The following is a 26,430-nucleotide window of genomic DNA, read 5'->3' as shown; positions in this document are numbered from 1 at the left end:
TGCTTAGTGTTGATTTATTTATGATTTATATACCTATCCAAATCACCTTTCTAGAGAAGCTGAATAAAAATTTCGACTAAGGGGCAGAAACCCTCTACGGCTACTTGTGAAAGTAGACCATATTGTCGCTTCTTGGCAAGTATCGATATGACACTACGATATGTGATTTTTTTTTTCTTTTAATTTTTAGGAGTTTGGAGGTTTAAAATTTCTTTCATTGTTTCTACGCACTCGTTTAAGTGGGAGTTTGGATTAGGTCCTTGTAACATAATGGAACTTATGCACCGTCTGATCCACATGTGGAATTCAATCAATGTGAAAATCTATTGTATGAAGAGAGAGAACAAGTTCCATATATGGAACATGCACCTTAATTACGAGAATGGTTCTCATAAGAGGGCCTGATCCAGGCTCTTTAAGTGCAACAGTGAGCAGTGGTGAGAGCATGGTTTCAAGTATCGGTCTGGGATCGGTCGTATCGATTGTATCAGATCAGTATCAACTGACACCGATCCCCGATTCGAATCGTTTCAGGGGTAAAATAGAAAAAAATAGTATTTTTTATAAAAATCAGGGGGTAAAATAGACCGATACTCACCGATCCCATCCGATTTGGATTGATATCGGATCGATATCAACAGAGACCGATACCAATACCAATACCATCCCCTAAATCCTTGGGTGAGAGCATACCTCATTCACTTTGACTGAATTAAAATTCAATTCAAGAAAAAAATATTTTTTTTTTCATTATATTTAAGGTTTCCTTGGACTTCATGGTTCGTGTAATCAGAATTGGATAAGGTGAACTGCCTTATTTGAATTAGACTCAGTCGAGTCTCATCTCAATTCTTGTCAATTCTTGCAGCCGTCGTTTGAATCATTGGTTATTTATCTTTGTGTTTCATTTTTTTCATTATTTTTTAATCCCCTAAGTCAGGAAAATAGTAGAAAATTAATGAAATTTCCTCTTGTAGATGGATACCGAAGTTTACTTAATCAATAACTCAAAAAAATTATAAAATTTGAGAAAATCTTTCACGTTTCATTCTAATTCTAATTTCAAGTTTTTTGGAAAAATTTCATTACATTTTAATCTAAAACTGATGGAAGCCGATCCCATGTCCGATTTAATATACTTGAAGCTTGCTCCACCTTAGCTATAAAATTTTCTTCTTTCCAAAGAATAGCATAGTTTGGATTGACTGAATAACAGAAGAGTGAAGATTTCACCTAGAATCTCAATGTCATAATTACTTTCCATATTTATTGGAGATTCGAAATGTTTTAATGTTTATGATGCCCATCCAGGTGCAATGATCACTGTATCAATCCTATATTTGGAAAATCAAGTTTTGATTCTTACAAGTCACCATAGTTGAGTGAAAAAAATATGAAACTTAGTTAAGAGTCATGAAGACTTTCCTAGATTTAAGCAATAACCATACCAAACCAGGTCCAAGTCAATTTAACTTTTCATTGACTTGGTATTTTTTTCATATCACGTGATATTCATTGATTTTTCTTTTAATTAATTAATTTTTTTTATTAGATCATGTACTATTCATAGACCATTAGTTTGGTCAACAACTAAACAAAATCTCAGAATTTTGTTCACTAGACTTCAATATTAGTAATTCTCACATGCGAACCAATAATAGCCTCACTTCTTCCTCACCTGAAGAAGGACAAGAAGAAAGATAAGAAATAAAGGGGCCAAGGATGGGCACGCCGCCTGTTCACTTGCATAGGTGGCGGTTGGACCAATGGGAGCAGAAACATGAGAGGGGCAAGGCGGTCTTGTCCAGGGGTGGGGAGAGAGAGAGAGACATAGGCTGCATAGCCTGGCAGCAAGGTCAACCTCTTCCCTAGAAATAATTAGAAGAAAACATAACTTGCTCTTATCAGGTTTGATTTGTTCGACTCACTAGGTTTTGAAAAGGGGGAGTGAGTTGAGAAACCTGATTTTTCAATTATATTCATTCAAGAATAAAATTGCATTTTCAAAAACAAAATGTCTGCTATTATTAAAAAGGAAGAAAGAACAGTACCTCTTGGCGTGTACCTATGCCAAGACACGGTGGGTGCCAAAAAATCGTGATACCTTATGCTGAAGATGCTCTCATGTGGTTTTTTGGCCATTTGTTATTCTCGCTAGCGTGTGTACCTGCACTAGGTGGTAGCCCTAGGCAATCATATATTGATGAAGTGATTCCCTACCGCTCTTATGTTGACTTTTCAAATTTCAATCTCAATTTTCCAAAGCCAAACACCCACGGCTGGATCCTCTTAGGATGGGCTGGGCCCCAAGTACCCCCAGCACACGTAAGTCGGGCCAATTCAGACACTGTGCCCATAGTGCACTGACTCCTTTCATTCCATGGATTCCAACCTTCTCACAAAGACAAAAGACATGCAAAACGTGATGTTCCAAATTTTGCAGCCGGGCTATGGCAAGGAAGCCCCACGTACCATCATAATTTTTCGAGGAGACTTTACTCACGCACACTAGAGGGGAAAGGGGAATGATAGGAAAAAGGGGGGCATGTGTCAGGAGCATGGTTTTAAGTATCGGTGCGTATCGTGCCGTATCGGCCGATACGTATCCGTATCGGTAGGCATCGGCACGATACATATCGATACGATACATGAAAAATTTTAAATCCTTATGTATCAATACGTATCCTACGATACACACCGATACGCACCGATACACCACCGATACTCACCGATACGTACCGATACTCTATGAAAAATTCAAAATTGAAGTGAAATGTACATTTTGATATGTATCGGTATGTATCGGTACGTATCGATATGTATCGGTGCGTATCGGTATGTATCGACTGATACACACCAATACGTACCGATACGGTCATAAAATGGCCAAAATGGGTAATTTTTTAGAAAAACATAATTTTTTGAGGTGTTTTTGTTCCAAAATTGCTGCCAACCATTTTTCCCTCTAACTAAAGTGGAAATCAAGGTTGGGAACAAGGATTTTACATTTATGGAACAATTACAAACCTTGGATTCTTAGTGCGATACTCTCAATTTACTGTTTATGCATAATACATGTTATATATAACTTTTTTTAACTATTTTTTTATGCAAAAGTGTATAAAAAAGTGTTTTCTATCCATTTATATGCGTATCTTTAGTGTATCTTAGCGTATCTTCGATACGATAGGATACCCTCGAACGTATCTTAATTTTGATGGACCGATACACGACCGATACCGATACCTTAATCCTTGGTCAGGAGTCAATTCTCAGACCTTCCACACCCCAAGCGCCTAATCTACAAGCAGAGGCTGCAACCAATGTGCTACGCATTGGATCAACCTCGGATAGGAGTCTTTTTTGGCCAAAACATATAATTTTCTCTCCTTTTTATTTAACTTAATTAACTTAATTTATGGTAACTATTATTTATTCATTACTTTTATAGTGCTCAATTCTCTTAATTACCTTTAATGTTGTTATAATTCTCTTTCTTTTTTTTTTTTTTTTTTGTGAATATTATCAATATATTTTATTTTACACTGTTATGCTATCACAATATATTTCTAAAATATTTAAATATTTATTTTTACGTTGTTATGCAATAGAAAACAAATTTTTGATTAAAATATAAAAATGTTACTTTTGTCAACCAATCTTGGCCCTCAAAAACAAAATCTTTTTCCTGTGAGAGTGTTCATCATCCAATCAGAGCATTGTTGGACTCCATTGATCAAAGAAAGCTTATTTTGACAGTAGGATACCCAAAAATCATGCCCAATTTGAAGCACAAAATTGAATTTTTTTTATTGTGAATCTGTGTTCGGGGTATTTTCAGCATTTTATATTTACTAATGAGGTATGAATATTTATTTCAGTAATTTCATTTCATGAACCTTGACATGTTTAGTATAATTTTATATGCTTTCCAACCTGAAAACATAGATTAGGGTTTGGTTTAATTCTTTATTATGCATGCTAGCATACATAAGTAGTTAGTAGGACTATTAAGCCTAGGGATTGTCTAAATATAAGGAGACCAGCCTTCGGTCGAATAGATTGGATGTCTAACACTTTCTTAGCCTATAACTTTGACCAGATCTCAGTAGACCAAAGATTTACTATTGTTCATTTTTCTTTCTCAAAAGGAGGAGACATTTATGGGCCTCAATTCTTAGACTCATAAATCCTTTATCCTCTTTCTGAGAAGACATAGGAAGAAACCATATCCCCATTAGAGGTATTTATCATGTACTTACAAAGGTAAATTGGAAGGAGAGGATTGCTTTTTAGGAGACAGTCTTGAGGAGTTTCATCATATAGATAAAAGAAATAAAGCAAGGATATATTTATGAGAAAAAGATATGAGTCTTAGAAATTAAGAAGAGTATATTCATATTTTAATGAAAGGAAAATAATATGATGGGGAAATGATTCTTGTCTGGGAGCATAGACTCTACCAGTATTCCCCTCTCAATCTCCTTCCCCCTAATGAAATGACTTCCCTAACCCCCTCCCATTAATCAAACCTAAAGAGGAGCAGTCATTCGTTTTTTCTTGCCCATATAGCCTCTGCTATTGCATAGGAAACACTCTTTGATACCTAGTATGATATATGCGAGAAAGAACGGGAACCGATCGTGCTCCCTATATGCCTTCTGATGGGGGGAACGCATAGGGGGTATGAGGTCATTTCATTGGAATATGTGAATAGACATAGGGAACAAGACCAATTAGCATTCCATTTCCCATGATTTATAATTACCACATAAAGGTTCTAAAATACCAAGGACTTCCAAAGTCTAAAATATACAATCTACATGAACTGAGGTCAGGCCTTCCTTGCCATAGCCCAGCTGCGAAATTTTAAAACCTCACACATTTTTCACACAGCTTTTGTCATTTTTGTGGAAAAGTTGAAACACATACAAACACTCTTACAAGTTACAAGTAATCCTATGTATCTTTCAAAAATACCTTTGGTTGCGTTTGGTTGTAAGGGAAATGGGAAAGGGAAGGAATTTCTTTTCCCCTTTTGAGTTGTTTGGTTGCAACAAAAGTGAATTGAAAATACTGTTTCTTGCAACTTCCATGCCATAATCTCATATTGAAACTCAGATGAAGAGTTTAATTACATTTATCAATCATGGAATACAAATCCAGAAATTTGGGTCTCAATCTCACAGCAACAAAAATCTCCCAACATAATCATAATAAATGTCTGGAGAAAATGAATTTCTGTAATGTCTATAAACCTATAATCCTCCGAGATCATCTAAGATGAGAGTTGCACGCAGGTGAGAGAGAGAGAGAGAGAGAGATCGTCTGCCATGAGTGGGCTGAGAATCGGGAGCAAGGGGAGAGAGAGAGAGAGAGATCGTGAGAGGGCATCTAAATCCCTCTAGAATCTGTGACATCGAAAGGAAGGAATGAGTTGTCCTCTGAGAAGTTCTCGCAAGTCTGGAAGGTAGGACTAGTAGCACCAAATATGAAGTCTTTCAATGAAAGTTGTTGCAACATGGACAGTTGAGCTTCTTTCATTTCCAACCATGTCATGGTTGCTGGTAGGTTCTCCTGTTGATATGTTATATTGGAAAGTTGAGACTTTGCAATATCCAATTCCATCTGAAGATCATTTATGAGCTTTTGTAGATTGAAAATTACACCTGCACACCCATATACTGGATCTCTAATCCTTCTTGTCGCTTCATAGACCAAGTCCCTGCAATCACAAGTTTAGTGTCACACACATAAATATATTACGGTTCTAAGGTAACCGGTTTCCTTCTTTATAATATTATGATTTTTATGTGATGATTTCAAATGTAAAAGATATCCGATTCGAGTTATTTTTTGCTGCTTGTTTATCATAAAAAAAAATTAAGTTGTTAGAGTAAACACCAAGAAATACGATAAATAAATCAAGACAGATCGCACAACACAAAGATTTAACGAGGTTTACACACCAGGGTGGTGTTCTATGTCCTCCGGCGAAGAAAAAGAAGTTTCACTATGCAGAAGAGAGATTACACTCAAACATCGACAAAAAAACTCGCCTTGAAACCTTAGCTCGAAAAACCCCCTTGAATAAAATGACTTTCTCCACAAGACAATAATACATTATACACTCCAAGTCGCGGGTTGACCCAAAGGGTCACGGTCGATCCCTCTGCTTCCATAACAGATCTCGAAAAACTTCACATTCAAATCATCAACAAAATATGTCGAAGCGGGTCAATCTTCAAAACGGATCAAGAATTCGAGACAAACTTAACATAAGCATAATCCGAATTAAGTAGATTTGGTAATGTGGCGAAAGGAAATTAAGGGGTCTTATTTCTGGATCCACCAGCCTAGGGAGGGGGGGGGGTTGCTTAGTGTTGATTTATTTATGATTTACATACCTATCCAAATCACCTTTCTAGAGAAGCTGAATAAAAATTTCGACTGAGGGGCAGAAACACTCTACAGCTACTTGAGAAAGTAGACCATATTGTCGCTTCTGGGCAAGTAGCGACATGACACTACGATATGTGATTTTTTTTCCTTTTAATTTTTAAGAGTTTCGAGGTTTAAAATGTCTTTCATTGTTTCTAGGCACTCGTTTAAGTGGGAGTTTGGATTAGGTCCTTGTAACAGAATGGATCTTATGCACTGTTTGATCTACGTGTGGAATTTAATCAATGTGAAAGTCTATTGTATGAAGAGAGAGAACAAGTTCCATATATGTATCAGGCACCTTAATTATGAGAATGGTTCTCATAAGTGGGCCTGATCCGGGCTCTTTATGTGCAACAGTGACCAGTGGTGAGAGCATGGTTTCAAGTATCGGTCTGGGATCGGCTGTATCAATCATGTCAGATCAGTATCGGTTGAGACCTATCCCCGATCCGAATCAGTTATCCGGATCGTTTCACGGGTAAAATAGAAAAAAAGTACTTTTTATAAAAATCAGGGGGTAAAATAGACCAATACTCACCGATCCCCTCCGATCTGAATTGGTATCGGATCGGTATCGACAGAGACTGATACCGATACCAATACCATCCCCTAAATCCTTGGGTGAGAGCATAGCTCATTCACTTTGACTCAATTAAAACTCGATTCAAGAAAAAATATATATTTTTTCATTATATTTAAAGTTTTCTTGTACTTCATGGTTTGTGTAATCAGAATTGGATAAGGTGAACTGCCCTATATGAATTAGACTCAGTCGAGTCTCATCTCAATTCTTGTCAATTTTTGCAACCGTCGTTTGAATCATTGGTTATTTATCTTTGTGCTTCATATTTTTCATTATTTTTTAATCCCCCAAGTCTGGAAAATAGTAGAAAATTAATGAAACTTCCTCTTGTAGATGGATACCGAAGTTTATTTAATCAATAACTCTAAAAAATTATAAAATTTGAGAAAATCTTTCATGTTTCATTCTAATTCTAATTTTAAGTTTTTTGGAAAAATTTTCGATACATTTTAATCTAATCTGATGGAAGCCGATCCCATGTCCGATTTAATATACTTGAAGCTTGCTCCACCTTAGCTATAAAATTTTCTTCTTTCCAAAGAATAGCATAGTTTGGATTGACTGAATAACGTTCCATATTTATTGGAGATTCGAAATGTTTTAATGTTTATGATGCCCATCCAAGTGCAATGATCACCATATCAATCCTATATTTGGAAAATCAAGTTTTGATTCTGACAAGTCATCATAGTTGAGTGAAAAAAATATGAAACTTAGTTAGGAGTCATGAAGACTTTCCTTGATTTAAGCAATAACCAAACCAAACCAGGTCCAAGTCAATTTAACTTTTCATTGGCTTGGTAATTTTTTCATATCACGTGATATTCATTGATTTTTTTTTATTGGATTATGTACTATTCATAAACCATAAGTTTGGTCAACAACTAAACAAAATCTCAGAATTTTGTTCACTAGACTTCAATATTAGTCATTCTCACATGCGAACCAATAATAGCCTCACTTCTTCCTCACCTGAAGAAGGACAAGAAGAAAGATAAGAAATAAAGGGGCCAAGGATGGGCATGCCGCCTGTTTACTTGCATAGGGGGTGGTTGGACCAATGGGAGCAGAAACATGAGAGGGGCAAGGCGGTCTTGTCCAAGGGTGGGGAGAGAGAGAGAGACATAGGCTGCGTAGCCTGGCAGCAAGGTCAACCTCTTCCCTAGAAATAATTAGAAGACAACATAACTCGCTCTTATCAGGTTTGATTTGTTCGACTCACTAGGTTTTGAAAAGGGGGAGTGAGTTGAGAAACCTGATTTTTCAATTATATTCATTCAAGAATAAAATTGCATTTTCAAAAACAAAATGTCTGCTATTATTAAAAAGGAAGAAAGAACAGTACCTCTTGGCGTGTACCTATGCCAAGACACGTTGGGTGCCAAAAAATCGTGATACCTTATGTTGAAGATGCTCACATGTGGTTTTTTGGCCATTTGTTATTCTCGCTAGCGTGTGTACCTGCACTAGGTGGTAGCCCTAAGCAATCATATATTGATGAAGTGATTCCCTACCGCTCTTCTGTTGACTTTTCAAATTTCAATCTCAATTTTCTAAAGCCAAACACCCACAGGCTGGATCCTCTTAGGATGGGCTGGGCCCCAAGTACCCCCAGCACACGTAAGTCGGGCCAATTCAGACACTGTGCCTACAGTGCACGGACTCCTTTCATTCCATGGATTCCAACCTTCTCACAAAGACAAAAGACATGCAAAACGTGATGTTCCAAATTTTGCAGCCGGGCTATGGCAAGGAAGCCCCACATCCCATCATAATTTTTCGAGGTGACTTTACTCATGTACACTAGAGGGGAAAGGGGAATGATAGAAAAAAGGGAGGCATGTGTCAGGACTCAGGAGTCAATCCTTAGACCTTCCACACCTCAGGTGCCTTTTTTGGAAGGAGGAGGCGGTGGGTAGAGGCTTAGAGTATTATTTTTTGGAAGGTGTAGACCTTTCACACCTCAGCCTGCTCTACAAGCAGAGACTGCAATCAGTGGGTTACGCATTGCAACCTCAGATGGGAGTCTTTTTTGGCCAAAACATATAATTTTCTCTCCTTTTTATTTACTCCATTTATTTAATTTATAGTAACTATTATTTTATTCATTACTTTTATGGTGTACATATTCTCTTTTTCTGTCATTTTTATATTACCTTTAATGTCCTTATAATTCCTTTTTTTTTTTTTGTGAATATTATCAATATTTTTTTTATTTTACACTGTTATGCTATCACAATATATTTCTAAAATATTTAAATATTTATTTTTACGTTGTTATGCAATAGAAAACAAATTTTTGATTAAAATATAAAAATGTTACTTTTGTCAACCAATCTTGGCCCTCAAAACAAAATCTTTTTCCTGTGAGAGTCTATTTATCATTTAATCAGAGCATTGTTGGACTCCATTGATCAATGAAAGCTTATTTTGATAGTAGGATACATGCCCAATTAGAAGCACAAAATTGAATTTTTTTTTTTTATTGTGAATCTTTGTTCGAGGTATTTTCAGCATTTTAGATTTACTAATGAGGTATGAATATTTATTTCAGTAATTTCATTTCATGAACCTTGACATGTTTAGTATAATTTTATCTGTTTTCCTACCTGAAAACATAGATTAGGGTTTGGTTAAATTCTTTATTATGCATGCTAGCATACATAACTAGTTAGTAGGACTATTAAGCCTAGGGATTGTCTAAATATAAGGCGACCAGCCTTCGGTCGAATAGATTGGATGTCTAACACTTTCTTAGTTATAACTTTGAACAGATCTCAGTAGACCAAAGATTTACCACTGTTCATTTTTCTTTCTCAAAAGGAGGAGACATTTATGGGCCTCAACTCTTATCTAAGAGATGACTCATAAATCCTTTATCCTCTTTCTGAGAAGATATGGGAAGAAACCATATCCCCATTAGAGGTATTTATCATGTACTTACAAAGGGAGATTGGAAGGAGAGGATTGCTTTTTAGGAGAGAGTGAAAGGATGGAAACAAAGTGTGTGTGTATATGTGTGTAGGGGGGGGGTGTGTTTGCAATTGTAAGGGGCGAAAGAAAACATATGGACAGGGAAAGGAACTAGGAAGAGAGGGGGCAGAAGGATAAGACAATCTTGAGGGGTTTCATCATATAGATAAAAGACATAAAGCAAGGATATATTTATGAGAAAAAGATATGAGTCTTAGAAATTAAGAAGAGTATGTGCATATTTTAATGAAAGAAAAATAATATGATGGGGAAATGATTCTTGTCTGGGAGCATAGACTCTACCAGTATTCCCCTCTCAATCTCCTTCCCCCTTATGAAATGATTTCCCTACCCCCCTCCCATTAATCGAATCTAAAGAGGAGCAGTCATTCGTTGTTTCTTGCCCATATAGCCTCTGCTATTGCAGAGGAAACACTCTTTGATCCCTAGTATGATATAGGTGAGAAAGAACGGGAACTGATCGTGCTCCCTATATGTCTTCTAATGGGGGGAACGCATAGGGGGTATGAGGTCATTTCATTGGAATATGTGAGTAGACATAGGGAACAAGACCAATTAGCGTTCCATTTCCCATGATTTATAGTTACCGCATAAGGGTTCTAAAATACCAAGGACTTCCAAAGTCTAAAATATACAATCTACATGAACTGAGGTCAGGCCTTCCTTGCCATTGCCCAGCTGCGAAATTTTAAAACCTCACACATTTTTCACACAGCTTTTGTCATTTTTGTGGAAAAGTTGAAACACGAACAAACACTCTCACAAGTTACAAGTAGTCCTATGTATCTTTCAAAAATACCTTTGGCTGCGTTTGGTTGCAAGGGAAATGGGAAAGGGAAGGAACTTTTTTTCCCCTTTCGAGTTGTTTGGTTGCAACAAAAGTGAAGTGAAATTACTGTTTCTTGCAACTTCCATGGCATAATCTCAGACTGAGACTCAGATGAAGAGTTTAATTACATTTATCAATCATGGAATACAAATCCAGAAATTTGGGTCTCAATCTCACAACAACAAAAATCTCCCAACATAATCATAATAAATGTCTGGAGAAAATGAATTTCTGTAATGTCTATAAACCTATAATCCCCCGAGATCATTTAAGATGAGAGTTGCAAGCATGGAGAGAGAGAGAGTAGGGTTTTATTTTTATTTTTTTCCCTATTTTGGTGGGAAAATAAAAAGAGAAATTTTATTGTATAAATGAAATTGTTTTTACATGTAAAATATATTTTTCTTACAATCAAACATCTAAAATTTTCTTTTCCTGGGAAAAAAATTCCACTTGACGTCAAAAAATTTGCATTCCCCTTACAACCAAACGAAGCATTTGGATTCCAAAATGGAAACAAAAAGGAAAAGGCAACCCATGCACTTAGGATAGACAATGTCCATAAACTGTGGGTCCGATGTTTGTAAATTCGGCCTGAATAACGTGGGCTGGGGTCCATGGGCCCCAACCCATGGAGAGCTAGTGGTGGGCCTTGGCTATTGAAAATTGAGAGCCGGTGGGGTCTCGGCTGTTCAAAAACTGAGATTGGAAATATGAAAACTCAAACTTGGTAAAGCCGAAAGGAATGACTTCATCAATGTATGATTACCACATGATTTTAAACTCATATATAATCATACGGCGGTGATTACAAGAGCTTAAATGACGAAGGCAGTGAGACGTCATTGATTACATGAGCTATTAAATTACAAACACGGCGCGATACGTCATGTACTCTTGTCATGCCCATGTTGGTAAGTATAACTAATATATGTCCATTCTGTGTGCGGAAATGGGCTATTGCTAATGCTGAAAATAATAATAATATTATGCACACTATATCCTGGGAACTGTCAATGGTCAACTAATGACGGATCGGACCCTTCATCTTCAATTCCCTCAAATCACGAGGCTCGACCAAGAGAGAACTGACCGCTCGATTAAGAGAACTGAGTCAACTGACCACTCGACCATCGTTTTATCGATCATGTGACCATAGCTACGATCATGGAGGGCCCCACGTCGCCTCAATGAGAGTCCTCAAGGATGTGTTTGGTTGTATAATTTGTTAAGAGTTTTATTTCTGATTTGGCATAGATTACGTAGTGTTTTTGTTGAATCTTATTTATTTTTAAAATATTCTAGAAAACTATTTAATTACCAATAATTCTTTTATGTATTTCTTCCTAAAAACTATTTGGTTAACCTAAATCTGTGAGAATGATTCTGTAGAATCAATCATTAAAAACTATTTGGTTACTAAACCTGTCAATTTGATTCTCTCCATTCAATCTTTAAAAACTACTTGGTTATTCTAACTCAATTTGAAGTTTAGCTTTTGCCACTATCTCATCAGAACAGCTCATCTGTATTTCATACTTATTAAGACACAGTGTTTTAACACAATCTAATACGTCCTCTAAAAATTTCGTACGCTCTAAACATTCACAAACAAGGAAAACACACCTCTAATAGCTTCTCTCAAGTATTCTTTGAAAATTCTTCACCATAACGACACCAACTTCTACATGATTGCCTTAACTAACTTTGCTATGAATACTTGAACCAAAGGAATCTTTGTGGATTCGAACCACCATCCCCTTGGAACATAACTGAGACATGCTCATGTTCCAAGTGCTCAACCAATTGAGCTAAAAACCCATAAAGTAAAATTGTAATGTAAAGATGCAATAAAACCACAATAATGTTATTTCTTACTTTTTCTACAGAATTTCATTTCTTTGAGTGAATAGAATTTCATAAAAACTACTTGGGCTGAAAATGAATACTATGCACTTGAATAATCAAATAATCAATGGCATCAATGATGAAAGAGAATCAATTTACCAGCCTAAGAAATATGATGTCAATGCATGTTACAAATCATGCCCACATCAACCTATCAAAGTGAACTGTAAAATGCAGGAGATGGCAGCTAAGATCAAAGGGAAAGGTTGGTAAGGATAAAATGAAACATGAGCAATAATGAATTTGAAAATTAAGATTCTTTGAGACAATAGATTCAGACACTGCCTGAAAACTGGATTGCTGCAAAACAAAATTGTAGTTTTAGGAGGGGTGGTCAATGAAAAAAAAAAAAAAAGAATGAACTTGACTTAAACATGAGCAAATAATGAATTTGCATGTGTAAGCATGTCCCCAGATCCATATTGACTCACATGTCCATACAACCATTCCAAAGTATAATATTTATTTTCAACAGAAAGGAAAACAAGAAGTAACGAGGAAAGTAGCAGCCAAAAAAAAAAAAAAAAAAAATGAACTTAAGACTTAAAACATGAGCAATAATGAATTTGAAAATTAAGATTCTTGGACAAAAGCTTGCACAATAAAAAATATTATAAAAAAAAAAAAAAAAGGTTATTGTCCCGGCACCAATTGTTGTTTCTGCCATGTGGCAGTGCCTATTACTCTACTAGTCAATCTGACCACTGGATGGATGGGGGATTCCCTGGCAAGGTGACATGAAAAAAATTCAGTAGTCTATTTTACCTGTATGTCCTAAAATGTATGGGGCTGTTATCTTTGTTTTTCCTACGGTCTTTTTATCCAAACAGAACTGGACTTTTCTTAATTATCGGAGGATAACACGGAAACATGGCCAGGAAGTATAGGCACCAACAGACACTGTCAATTGGAAAAACTAGCATCGATTCTGGATTGGTTCCAGTATCATACATGGGGAGGGAATTGAAAAAAGAAGAGCAAAAACAATGGACAAAAAACTGGAACAAGGACAAAGGAAGGGTAGATCATAGGGACAAAATCATTACACTATCAAGGTTTATCCTGTATTTTCTCCTCCTAAAATTTTGAGCAATGTTCCACGAGTAAACAGAAATCATTTCCAGTTCCCTTCTAAACAAAAAACTCTTAAAAAGATTGATTTCTGTTGACATCAATTGTACTTGATTTAGTAGTGTCTCCTCAAACCACAAGAGATGCGATAACATACTGCCACTAAATAACTCAATTCGAACACACACACAGGTAGAGGTTATGCAGCTTCAGAAAATAAAAGGAGTTTAGGGGAAACCACAGCATAATACAATTCGGAAATCAAATAACATAACAACACAGTAATCACAACAGACACTACCATGAAATTTAAAAAAATTCACACACAGAGGATCATTCATAGCTCAAGAACCGTTCCAAACACAGAAACCCTAAAAAGCAAAATTTCTCAGTTAAAACCCTAAATTTCAATATTCATCAGATCAAAAGAAAGAAGTTAGGGCAGAAATAAAGAACACAAGAGAACAGAATCGTACCTGGAACTTGATATTGCCCACTTAATGGTGGAATAAAAATATCGATTAAAAAAACCCACGCGGGTGAGATTGAGAAGATGAGGAAATCCACAGAAATTACAATAAATGTTCAGGAAGAATCACGTCGAATCCAATACTCAGAAAGCCGAAATTGGAGCTCCAAATCCAAAGAAAAGAGAAGCCATGGGGAGAGGAAGGAGGTCTGGTTGTGGTCGGTGTTGAGGTCTGGCCATGGCGGTCTTCACCGTCGATGAGAGGAAGAAAAACTGTCCCGATTTTTTTAATTCTTCTGAAATGACCACTTAACAAGAACTTATTTATGAGGGCTAGAAATATGTGTCAAAAATGAGTTCTGCTATTTACCTTATTTCTTATATGAACAACATTTAGCTTTAGATAAGTGTTTCAAAGGAACTAGTCTGTCTATGTAGAAACACCTCCTAAAACAACCAAACAGTTTAAAAAACCAGAGAACCATGTTTCACTAGAAAGACTCTCCAACGAATTATACAACCAAACACATTATAACCAAACCTGAGGCGGTTATTCGACCAGAGGTAAACCATGGTCAGGTTAACCGTTATCAAGAAGGCCAGCTCAGCCCCGAGTGTAAGATCCAGCCAATAGGAGGACCCCAAAATCACTATAAAAGGGACACGAAGTAACCGGAACAGGTAGGCACTTTTAGGGACTTGATATCCATTCCACTTGAAGGGTAATCGGAACTCGACTGACTTAGGCATCGAAGCCTTCTTCCCGAAGGGGACTCCGGGCTAGTTACTAACTTGTGTGAGTGCAAATCTTAGTTCGCAGGAGGAATCGAGTTGCAAATCCAGCCTTCGGACGAAGATAAGCATCAACAGTCACAAAAATACCATATCTTACTTTTATAAATTAAATTCTATATTTTTAATAGCATTTTATAATTTTGAAAGGGAAAAGGCTGTAGGAGTTTCACTTTTGTTTTGGGCAAACAAACGCTACCTAGTCTCGTGGTCCCTATGCCCAACCACACGGGTGAAATGACAAACCCACCCTTGTGAAATTCAAAATCCCCACCCCTACTGATGTCCATGTGTGCCCTTCATTGGTCCCGTGTTGGCATAAGGGCTGCACGACCAAAGCTTTGTGTGGTTGGAAGGGGATAGGGTATAGATTGCTCAAAGAAACCTATCCCTTTTTTAAAGTGAAAGTAATAATAATAATAAAATAATAAAGGTGATAGGGTATAGCTTGCTCAAAGAAACCTATCCCTTTTTTAAAACTAAGGCTTTGATTGGTTGCAAGGGGAATGCAAATTTTTTTTTCCTAGGTGAAATAAGTTTAGATGTTTGATTACAAGGGGAATATATTTTACATGTGAAAAAAATTTCATTTATGCATTAAAATTTCCTGACCAAAAATTGAAGAAAAATTAAAACCCTACTCTCTCGCCTGAAAAAGCTTTCTTGATCTGCTAAAGAATTAGCTCCGCTAACCGTCAAACATGTGAGATTCATCATTTTTTCAAATTCATTTGAGTTCTTGATCTTACTCTTCTCTGTTCCAGTATAATGGACATCAAGTTTTATATTTTGTAGCTTTCACAAAATATATCACACATAATATGTGTTATAACATCTTCTGTTCCTCTCTTGTTCATCAAGTACGGTAACTACAACAGTTTGTTACTAAAGTGTCATTAGAAGCTAATCAAGAAACATAATCTAATGAGGACCAGAAACAAAGAAGAAGAGAAGGGATGACATGTAAAAGACGTAACTAAGGAGGAGGAGGAGAAGGAGGAGGAGGCAGTACCAAGTATGGTGATATTTCTCCCACTTGAGGAGTCAACATTGAGCTTCAATCTTGAAAAGGCTGCGTGCAATCGTGGTTTCTTTATGATGGCACCAAATCAGTGGATACCATCTACCAAGACCCTACAACGGCCCTTGCACCTAACTGACTCCACCACCGCAGTTGTCGTTCAAATTTCACAGCCGAAGAAACGCTATTCTAATTATCTTCAAGCCCGTTTGATAACGATTCTGCTGTTTCTGTTTCAAAAAATGACAGAAACATAAATTTCCGTTTCTAGAAACAGAAACGGAATTGAAGGTGTTTGATAAGTCGTTTTTAGAAGTCGATAGTAACTAGCGAAAGAATGGCCATGAGTCGTTTCCAAAAAATACTCTACTTGTTTCGCTTGGGTCATTTCTTGAACCATAAATAGGTAGAAATTTCAATTTCTAAAAACAAGTGAAACGAAACAATTTTATCAAACGCTTTTCGTTCTGTTTCTGCCGTTTCTACAGAAACGATAGAGACGCGTTTCTTGAAACGTTATCAAAAGGGCCCTTCATGTCCTTATTCTTGGGACTAACTTCCTGTCCCCACAAGACCAAAAAATGTTGTTAGTGGGCTAACTAACTACACTCATCTTAATTAATTAAATTACTCACTCCCTAGCTACTAATTGCTACTTGTTTCAGTATAATTTTCCTCATATATAATCAATTAACTACTTGTTCGATTAATTGTGTACTCCCTCAGGCACAGATAGCTCGAATGTTATGGATATCAAAGGAGGATGAAAGGAAGATGCAAAAATTCCATGAGATCCATTCCAAAGCCAAGAAGAAAGGATTTGTTTGGATGTCTATTTCGGTCCCTTTCTCTTTTTGAAGATATGATGAAGACAATCCTTCTTTGCAATTGCGGATGGGTGTCTCTCACTTTCTATCTGTCTCTCATTTAATTTTTCGTTCTCATTTTTTGCTTTTCAAAAAATGACTCTTATATGAGATTCCATCGTTAATATGTTCATTCAAGACCACGCTTAATTAATTACAACTTATCAGTTGTTGAAGCAAATTTCTGGCTGATTGTTTGACAAAAAGAATATTCTTTATCAATTTTACAAGTTACTGGAATTATTTACTTGTTAAATTAATTACTAATTGATAATCATACTTTCTTCTCTAGGTGGGAAAGGAGTTTGGATATGTCTAAAGCACTCTGTGAACTTTCATTGCCACTAAAAGGTAGCTCAACTAATTTAGTTCCTAAAGTTGAAGAATTCATTTCAAAGATGATTGAAAGGTGGGGGCAGAAAAGAAAAAAAATGTAAACACCTGCAACTAGCATGTCCTCTCGGTCTTTGCTCTTATTTCTTCACTCAAGGGTTGGAAAGGAAAAATGTAAACACCTCACTATCGAGTGAAGGAAGAAGATCAGAGACCGAGAGGATATGCTATTTGCGGGTGTTTACATTTTTTCTTTTCAACCCCCACCTTCCAGTCATCTTTAAGATGAATTCTTCAAATTTAGGAACTAAATTAGTTGAGCTACTGATGTAGATCCACATTATGGAAGGAAATATGAGAGGAAGAAAGGTCCAGCCTTTGTCCACCTGAGTAGCTAGAGTCCAGCCAAGAAGCCAGCCGAACCACTACTTAGTCCACCTGAGTGGCTAAGTACAAATAAGGGCCAATTGGGCCCATCGGCTAGGGGAATAATTAGTAGTTGTTAATTAGTGGTCATTGGGCCCATCGAGTTAAGTGGTATGTCGAGTCCAAATTGTCTTCGGACTCTATTTGTTTTCCACATAGGTTTATTATTCCTAGTTCAATTTTGAAATCCTAGTTGTAGTAGAAGTGTAGTCCTGTTGGGAAACTAGCTTCTAGTTGAAATAGGAGTGTCTAGTCCTATTGGGAAACTAGCTCCTAGTAATAGCTTGATTGCTATTCTGTACTCATAAATAGAGGAGCCTATGTACTCATAATTTCATATTTGAATAAAGAATAATTGCAGTCAATTGCTTAGAACAGCCGTGATAGCTGTGGGTGAGAAGCCCGGGCCGAGACAGCCGCTCCTCCCCCACTTTTCCCTTTGTTTCTTCTTGTTTAAAGCTTTCTATTTTATCCTAAAATTACTGGTGTTGAAGTATACGACTGTTGTGAGTATTCAGAAGTTCAAATCTGTCCAAGTTACAAACCAGATTTGAATCTCTCTCCTGAAGCTTGCGATTATTTCTCCTCGATCAGAAAATCAAGAAAGCTTGTAACTTCACAACCAGCCGTCAGAATCCTCTCAACTTTGGGGGTTTTTGTACCCTCCCTAGGGACTATCTACACCCAAGAATGCAGCTCAATTGGACTCTTACACACCTGGCCGCACCTCTCTCTCTCCAGCTCTATAGCAGGTCTTTTTCTCTCCTATCGAGGTGTGTTTTGGGCTGGTTTTGCTCCTATCTGGATATTGTATCCTTGGGGATTTATTTGATGGTCTCATTTCTTTGTTTCTTGGTCTTATTTGTATTGTTTGGGGTTATAAATTGCAGGGGTAGTTTCTTGTAATCTACTCCTGTATTAGCTACCTTTTAGTGGTAACAAAAGTTCACAGAGTGCTTTAGACATATCCAAATTCCTTTCCCACCTAGAGAAGAAAGTAAATATGATTATCAATTAGTAATTAATTTAAGTAAATAATTCTAGCAACTCGTAAAATTAATAAAGAATATTCTTTTTATTAAACAATCATTCAAGAATTGCTTCAATGGCTGGTAAGTTGAAATTAATTAAACGTGGTCTTGGATGAACATATTGACGATGGAATCTCATGTGAATCATTTTTTGAAAAGCAAAGAATGAGAAAAAAAAAAATTAAATGAGAGAGAGAGACACCCACCCGCAATTGCAAAGGAGGATTGTCTTCACTATATCTTCAAAAAGAGAGGAGGACCGAAGTAGATGGCCAAATCCTTTCCTCTTGGCTTTGGAATGGATTCATGGAATTTTTACATCTTCCTTTCATTCTCCTTTGATATCCGTAACATTCGAGCTATCTGTGTCTGAGGGAGTACACAATTGATCGAGCAAGTAGTTAATTAATTATATATAAGGAAAATTATATTGAAACAAGAAGCAGTTAGTAGCTAGGGAGTGAGTAATTTAATTAATTAAGATGAGTGTAGTTGGATAGTTAGCTCACCAACAACATTTTTTGGTCTTGTGGGGAGAGGAAGTTAGTCCCAAGAACAAGGACATGAAGATAATTAGAACAGCGTTTCTTCGGTTGTGAAATTTGAACAACTGAGGTGGTGGAGTCAGTTAGGTGCAAGGGCCGTTGTAAGGTCTTGGTAGATGGTATCCATTGGTTTGGTGTCATCATAAAGAAACCATGATTGCGCACAACCTTTTCAAAATTGAAGCTCAATGTTGACTCCTCAAGCGGGAGATATCACCAAACTTAGTACTGCCTCCTCCTCCTTAGTTACGTCTTTTTCATGCCGTCTCTACTCTTTTTCTTTTTTGTTTTTGGTCCTCATTAGATTATGTTTCTTGACTAGCTTCTAATCACACTTTAGTAACAAATTATAATAGTTACAATGCGTGATGAGCAAGAGAGGAAATGAAGATGTTATAGCATATATTGTGTGTGATATATATTGCGAAAACACGATAGAATATCGTTCAAACACTGTCAATTTAAGAAACAGTCCCATAGACTAAGGGCCCATTTGATAACGTAACCAGAAACGTGTTTCTGTGTTTTCTTGTTCTCAGAAACAAAGAAACGGCATAAATACCGTTTGGTAAAAGTGTTCTGTTCCACTTGTTTCTTGAAACATAAATTGAAATTTATAACAATTTATGCTCCAAGAAACATGAATGACGAAACAAGTTTCACTTGTTTCGCTCGTTTCTCGAAACAAAATTGGGGTACAAACAATCGATCGACCACGGGGTACAAACAATCGATCGACTACGGACCCTTCTTCATTTCGTTGGTGGAACACCTTTCATCGTCACCCTCTTCATCACCGTCGCTGCTCGGTGCGGCTACGAGGAGCTCTCGAAGACTGCTACCGCTCGGACAAGAAACGTTCGTCTCTCTCTCTTTAGCCTTACTTCAACCTCATGGAACGGATGGAATTTGGGCCATTCCCGATCGGGGCCCTTCCCATTGCCGCCATCGATCTGCATCGTAACAGATTGGGATGGACTGGGGAATTGCAGGGAGGGCAGAGGTGGGAGCAAGGGGGAGAAGTTGGGGAGCCCTTTGCTTATGAAACTAAACCTAGTTCAGAGGATGGATTCTTCGTCTCTGGCGGCGATGGGGATCTCAAACTCAGTTCACAAAATGGGTTCTCGATCTTTAGATCTGATGGCCTTACGGCTGACTCCGCCATGGCATCCGAGCCTTCCGCAGCCCCTCTGGCCAAGCTTTAGCACAGCCCGTTGCAAGCCCTCATAGCCAGCAACCCCCTTACCCGTTTCACTCTCTCTACTCTCTCTCTCTCTCTCTCTCTAGGGTTTATTTCATATACAAAGTTCACACGCGTCTCTGCAAATCAAAACTCGAAAGGCAAAGGAACTACAAGTGGAGAATCTGTACCAGTACAATCTAGAGTTATCCGGCAAAGGAAGCGACGGAATCCGGCAATTTCAGGAGTATAAGAGGGTAAGATTTGCATCAAGAAATAGCCACAGAGAGAGAGAGAGAGAGAGAGAGAGAGAGGGAGGATATGGTGAGGTGGGGGTCGCCGCAGATTTACGACGGACGGGAGAGTTGAGGTGAACGCTCGGTCGGGGGTGAGAGCGAGAGAGGGAGGAGATGCAGACTGCTTGTGAGCCTTATGGGTCCAGAACCTCATGGTTCCAGAAACAAGAATTATCAAACACCTCTCTTACCTGTTTCTGTTTCCAGAAACAACAATTTCTGTTTCTGCCGTTTCTTGGAACAGAAATGGCAGAAACGTTATCAAACGGGCCCTAATAGTTGTTTGGTTTAAGACATATACAGTTAAAAAACATTGTATTTTTTTAATAAAGATTCATCGTAAGCTAGAGAATTAAAGAGAAACTTTGCCCTCTTGATGAGACTAAAGACAATGGTATCTTCCTGTTTAATCAAAATGCTTTCAATGGCAGTGATTGGACATAAAATAGCTCATCAACTCTTACCCTTCTATGATCATCATTGTAATATACGACTCAACAAGATTTTGGAATCAGGACCTCATTAAATCGAAGAATTAACGATAATAATTAAACTGTTGCAGATGCTGAGCCACCCAAGCAACATTAGTAGTTTCTCCTCTGCTCTAGTTGATAATTGTTGTGCTTCACAATTTGCATAAAATAGTGGGAATGGGGAAAAATAGGTTTTGGAGAGGATCCAAATTCATTGTAGGTGACTCGTGCCAGTTATCTTTTTGGACAGTTTGTCGTGTGAGTGGTGCTTGTACATAACGTCATTAATAACTTAAATGCAATTCCCTTATTAGCTTATTAATGTTGTGAGGAATGCTACCATGACTGAAGGATATCCTTTGGCGTAAGGTGATACTAATACACATGGACTAGATTCAAAAGGTGGTTCTCCAGATCAACATAACCCATTCGTGGGGATGGTGGTTTCTGATGATAAGGAGGAAATTAATAGGGATGAAAGGAAAGAGAATGCTCTAGCCCTGATTTCAAGATCATATGCGGAGGTTGTTGGAGGAACGAGTTTTTAGATATTGATACTCTGTTGAACTAATATATATTGGAAATATTACCTATATCATAATTCCTCAAAAGGAATATGAGAACTTCTTACTAAAATACCCATTTTTCCCTTATTTGCTTATTAATGTTGTGAGGAATACTACCATGACTGAAGGATATCCTTTGGCGTAAGGTGATACTAATACACATGGACTAGATTCAAAAGGTGGTTCTCCAGATCAACATAACCCATTCGTGGGGATGGTGGTTTCTAATGATAAGGAGGAAGTTAATAGGGATGAAAGGAAAGAGAATGCTCTAGCCCTGATTTCAAGATCGTATGCGGAGGTTGTTGGAGGAACGAGTTTTTAGATATTGATACTCTGTTGAGCTAATATATATTGGAAATATTACCTATATCATAATTCCTCAAAAGGAATATGAGAACTCCTCACTAAAATACCCATTTTTTCTAATCGGACGTGTCGACTTTCATCCAACATCTTTAGACAATGAGACAACAGTGGAACCTTAAGGAGAGGGTGATAATGTCACCTATGGGAAAAGTCTGAAAGTGATGTCTTTGGTTTGGCAAAGTCCTTGAAAGTTTAGAGGGCAAATCCTGCGAATCCAACGATGGAAACCAACTTTAATATTCATGAAAATCAGATATTGACAAAGCTTATTTGGGTGAGATTCCATGATCTTCCTTTTGACTACTAGCATGAGAATGTTCTTTTATCACGCAAGGTAGTGGGGAGACCAATAGCTCTCAATTAGTGGACTCGCTCGGCATCAATGGGTCATTATGTGCGGGTGTTGGTGGAAATAGAGGTTGCTCCCAAGGCTCCAAGACTTGAAAAAATAAAATTTGAAAGTTTCCAACATGGTACTTTGGTTTTGTTCAATTTTAACAAGTTCTTTATGAAGATAAGTTATTTCGATGTGATTACTGTAAGCAGTTGGGGCATGCAATTAATTATTGTCTTATGAGAAGGCTGATAATGCAAAGACAAGGGAGAGGGACCTCAAGGTTGGTGTTCCCTGTGCTCACTATATTGATGAAGAAAATGGTAATCTTGGCCATAATAGTTGCAAGATGTTAGTCGAATCGGCTATTCTTGCCTACTTTGAGAAGAAACCAAACATTGGAAAGCGCGGTTTCAAATCAAGGAATTTTGAATTCAGTAACCATTCTAGATGCACCTAATTTAAGTGTGGAGGGTGGAAATTAGGAATTGACATTCCCAAGAAGGAATTACCATTTAAACCGTGGCAAGAATATCTTTCTCCCTCTATGGATGCTTAAATTAAGGAGGTATTTTTGTAACCATTGGTCCTTAATCTTCTGAAGAAAGGATTAATGAGTTGGCAGTCAATCAACCGTCCAATACTGGTATGATTGGAGAGGTGGGGGAGAAATTAGTGTACCAAAATATGAAAGATTTGATGGGATCGGAATTAGATGAGGTGGAGGAAGTGATTGTTACGGGAACTCCTTCGAATAGGAATTATACTTTTTGAATGGAGTCAAATCAAGGCATGGATGGGAGACTGGTTGTCCCTTACCATTCTCAGGCAAGATATGAGTCTCTTTCCATTCAAGGTGAGGATCAATTGGGATTGATTGAGGAAGGGTTATTGGTGCACGAAAATCTTCTATCCCAGGATTGTGAAGAGAGAACTGAACACGACGTTGAGAATTTTTTCAGCAAGGTGGGGTTAGGCTAAATTGAAAGGTTATGTGATGCAGTTGGGCGATGGGTCTAGGGAAAGTTTACCTTTGATTTGATTTCTTTTTAGTTTTAGAAACAATTTCTTTTGGTATTATTTAGCTTCTAATTTTAGATTAGTTTTCATTTTAAATTAGTTACCATTTTGATGCTTGAGTTTTCTTTTATAAGCCATGTAATACTCTAGTAATTAACAGTTTTTGAAGAATTGAATTTTTGGAATGAATGGTATGGCTGCCGAGAAGCTTGTTCTCCGACTTTGAAGTTCTTTCTCTGATCTTCCTCTCTATTCTTGTTTCTTCTTCTTCTTTCTTTTTCTTCTTCATCTTTTCTCTATTATTCTTCTTCTTCTGCTTCTTTTTTTTTTTTCCTGCTCTCTTTCTCTGTTTCTGGGTGATAGCTGCAGCCCCAAACAAGTGGGTCGACCTCCTTCATTCTTGAACTACTTGGACCAAGACCTTGATTAAAGGTTCTCTACCTACAGGCAATCAAGACCCCGGAGTATTACATCCAAGACTTTGTTCTGTTCTGAGAAATCAAACTCAGATTCAGATCTGGTTCTGAAACCCTCCGCCAGCCCTGATATCAGAGAGGAAACTCCATCCTTTTACTTCATGTTTTGGCTGAACCTCAGCTGGAATCACAAGACCTGTGAGCTGCGATTCTCCCTTCCAGGCCCAAGGTCGATACATGCTGGTGTGAGAGAGCTCCATCAAAACTATCGAAGCTACCCTCTTTTCTGGTTCTGACGCAGGGTTGAAGAAAGAGTCGTGAGTTTGCTTTATTTCTTTTGTATTCTGATTTCCAGTTATGCAGTCTTCCTTGTCTCTAATTCTCTCATGTCCTAAACTCATATTGTGTTTCCTAATTTATCCCCATCAAATAATCATTAATTCCCTTTAGGTCCCATCTCCCAAGCAGCTGAATAGTAATCTGATTATTTACAAGTCTGCCCCTCTTTTAGTACCTCTGTTTATTTACATTACTGCCACTGGTTTATTTGAAATTGAATTATTTGTTAATTGTGGGCCCATAAGCGATCCGATTTTGACTTTTGGAACCCGGATCCGCATCATTATGGCTAGTGAAGATGGGTTAGGTGATCCCACCTCAGACTCTAGCTATGAAATGATTTCAAGTAAGGAAGAAGATTTGGGAGCAAGTGATGAAGTGGGAAAAGAGAGATCTCTCACTGTTAGTCTAAAAGGCAAGAGACCCATGCAGAAATTTATGCCCGTCTAAGGAGCAAAACCAATCTAGACGTGGGAAGGTGATCTTTCCTTTTCGTAGTGAAAACTTTTCTATGCACGATAGAGGTGATATTCAAGGTTTTTAGGGGAGGTTATGTGAACTTTGCGAGGTGGAATGACTTGGTTGAATCTGTTAAGCCAAGTATTGTCCTTGGGGGACCTATTATTTTAAAGTACCCTAAGATTGCTACTGTTGATGAAGCAACTAGACTAAGAGAAGAGCTCGATGGCTTCGAGAAAGTTAAGCAAAGAAAAGCCAAGGGAAATGATAATGGTTGGAAGGTGGGAAAATTGTCTATTTTGTGTTAGTGTATATCTTACCTATCCAAATCCATTTCGACTTACTAAACAACAACAACAACAACAACAACGATAATAATAATAATAATAAGCAACCGAATAAAAAAGACTCTAACTGTATAGTCTATCATACACAGTAGAAACAAGTACAGATACAAAAGTGTTTGCAAATACATGCATAAAAGAAATATTAGAAAGACCACCATTGTGATTAGTGTTCTCTAACTTGAACATATTAATGATTGACACTACATTACATAAGAGAGTGTTGTAATTTAGCAACACCTATATGTAATAGGATAAAATAAGATTCCATTTAAGGTCCACACACTGAGACCAGGAATCACACTGTCCGCCATCCTTTTATCATAGTTCAAAGTCTCTCTCTCACTCACTCACTCACTGAATAAATAAGCATTTTTCAGGCTCACCTACTTATGCGATGGCCATCCCTTAACAAAGTAGTCCAAAACTTCCCAAAGCACATGCAGATTTAGCATATTTTTTCACCCCATAATCAGCCACTGTAATGCAGAACTGGGTTTCACACTTGTTCAACTTCCTTCATGAGTGTCTATGAGTCTATCAATCTTTACACAGCGAAGAATACAAATAGCTGTATTATAAGAGTATATCCATAATTAGCTATTGTAATGCAGAAGTGGGTTTCACTCTCGTTCAACTACCTTCACAAGTGTTAATGAGTCTCTCCATAAAATGAAGAGTATGAAGAGTGGTCTACAAGCCTATCCATCTTGTTACTGTAATATTAATGGAGAGAGAGATAGAGGAACGAGCATCAATCAACTGTTCAAATCAGGGTGAGAAGAGAGCGAAAAAAGCTTTTTTTGATCTATATGTCTGCAAATTGGAGTAGAGCAGAGAAGGGCCGTAAATGGGATACCTACAAACCTTCACGAACACAAGTGGATTTACCAGAAATGGTGATTCTCCGATTCACTGCCGACGTTGCGATTTTTCTCTCCAGAACTGGGTTTCACACTTGTTCAACTTCCTTCACGACTGTCTATGAGTCTATCGGTCTTCATAGAGAGAAGAATACAAAGAGTCGCCTGTAAGAGTCTATCCATAATCAGTTACTGTAATGCAGAACTGGGTTTTACAGTACACTCGTTCAACTACCTTGACAAGTGTTTATGAGTCTCTCTCTCTCTCCCCCCATAAAATGAAGAATAGGAAGAGTGGTCAACGAGCCTATCCATCATGTTGCTGTAATATTAATGGAGAGACAGGGAGAGAATTCGTGTAACGTGATTACAGTATTTCCCCCCAACAAAGCCCATGTGAATTTTCTTGGTATTTGGAAGTTGAACGACGGTAGCTGAGCTGTTCGATCAGCTCATTAT

The 26,430-nt window shown here is 37.5% G+C and overlaps 1 long non-coding RNA gene across 1 annotated transcript in view; it reads right to left on the bottom strand.

Moving 5' to 3' along the window:
- Positions 1-12,831: 12,831 nt before the first annotated feature.
- LOC122070879 overlaps positions 12,832-26,430 on the bottom strand; it is a 33,811-nt gene continuing 20,212 nt past the window's right edge. The window contains exon 2 of the long non-coding RNA XR_006138009.1: positions 12,832-13,058. This is a non-coding gene — a long non-coding RNA (uncharacterized LOC122070879). The remainder of the gene's footprint in view (positions 13,059-26,430) is intronic.

This window comes from Macadamia integrifolia, unplaced genomic scaffold (genome assembly GCF_013358625.1).
Source record: "Macadamia integrifolia cultivar HAES 741 unplaced genomic scaffold, SCU_Mint_v3 scaffold_135A, whole genome shotgun sequence".
NCBI classification, from domain to species: domain Eukaryota; kingdom Viridiplantae; phylum Streptophyta; class Magnoliopsida; order Proteales; family Proteaceae; genus Macadamia; species Macadamia integrifolia.
Note: the sequence above shows the minus strand (reverse complement) of the source record. Positions and strands in the feature narration are given on the sequence as shown.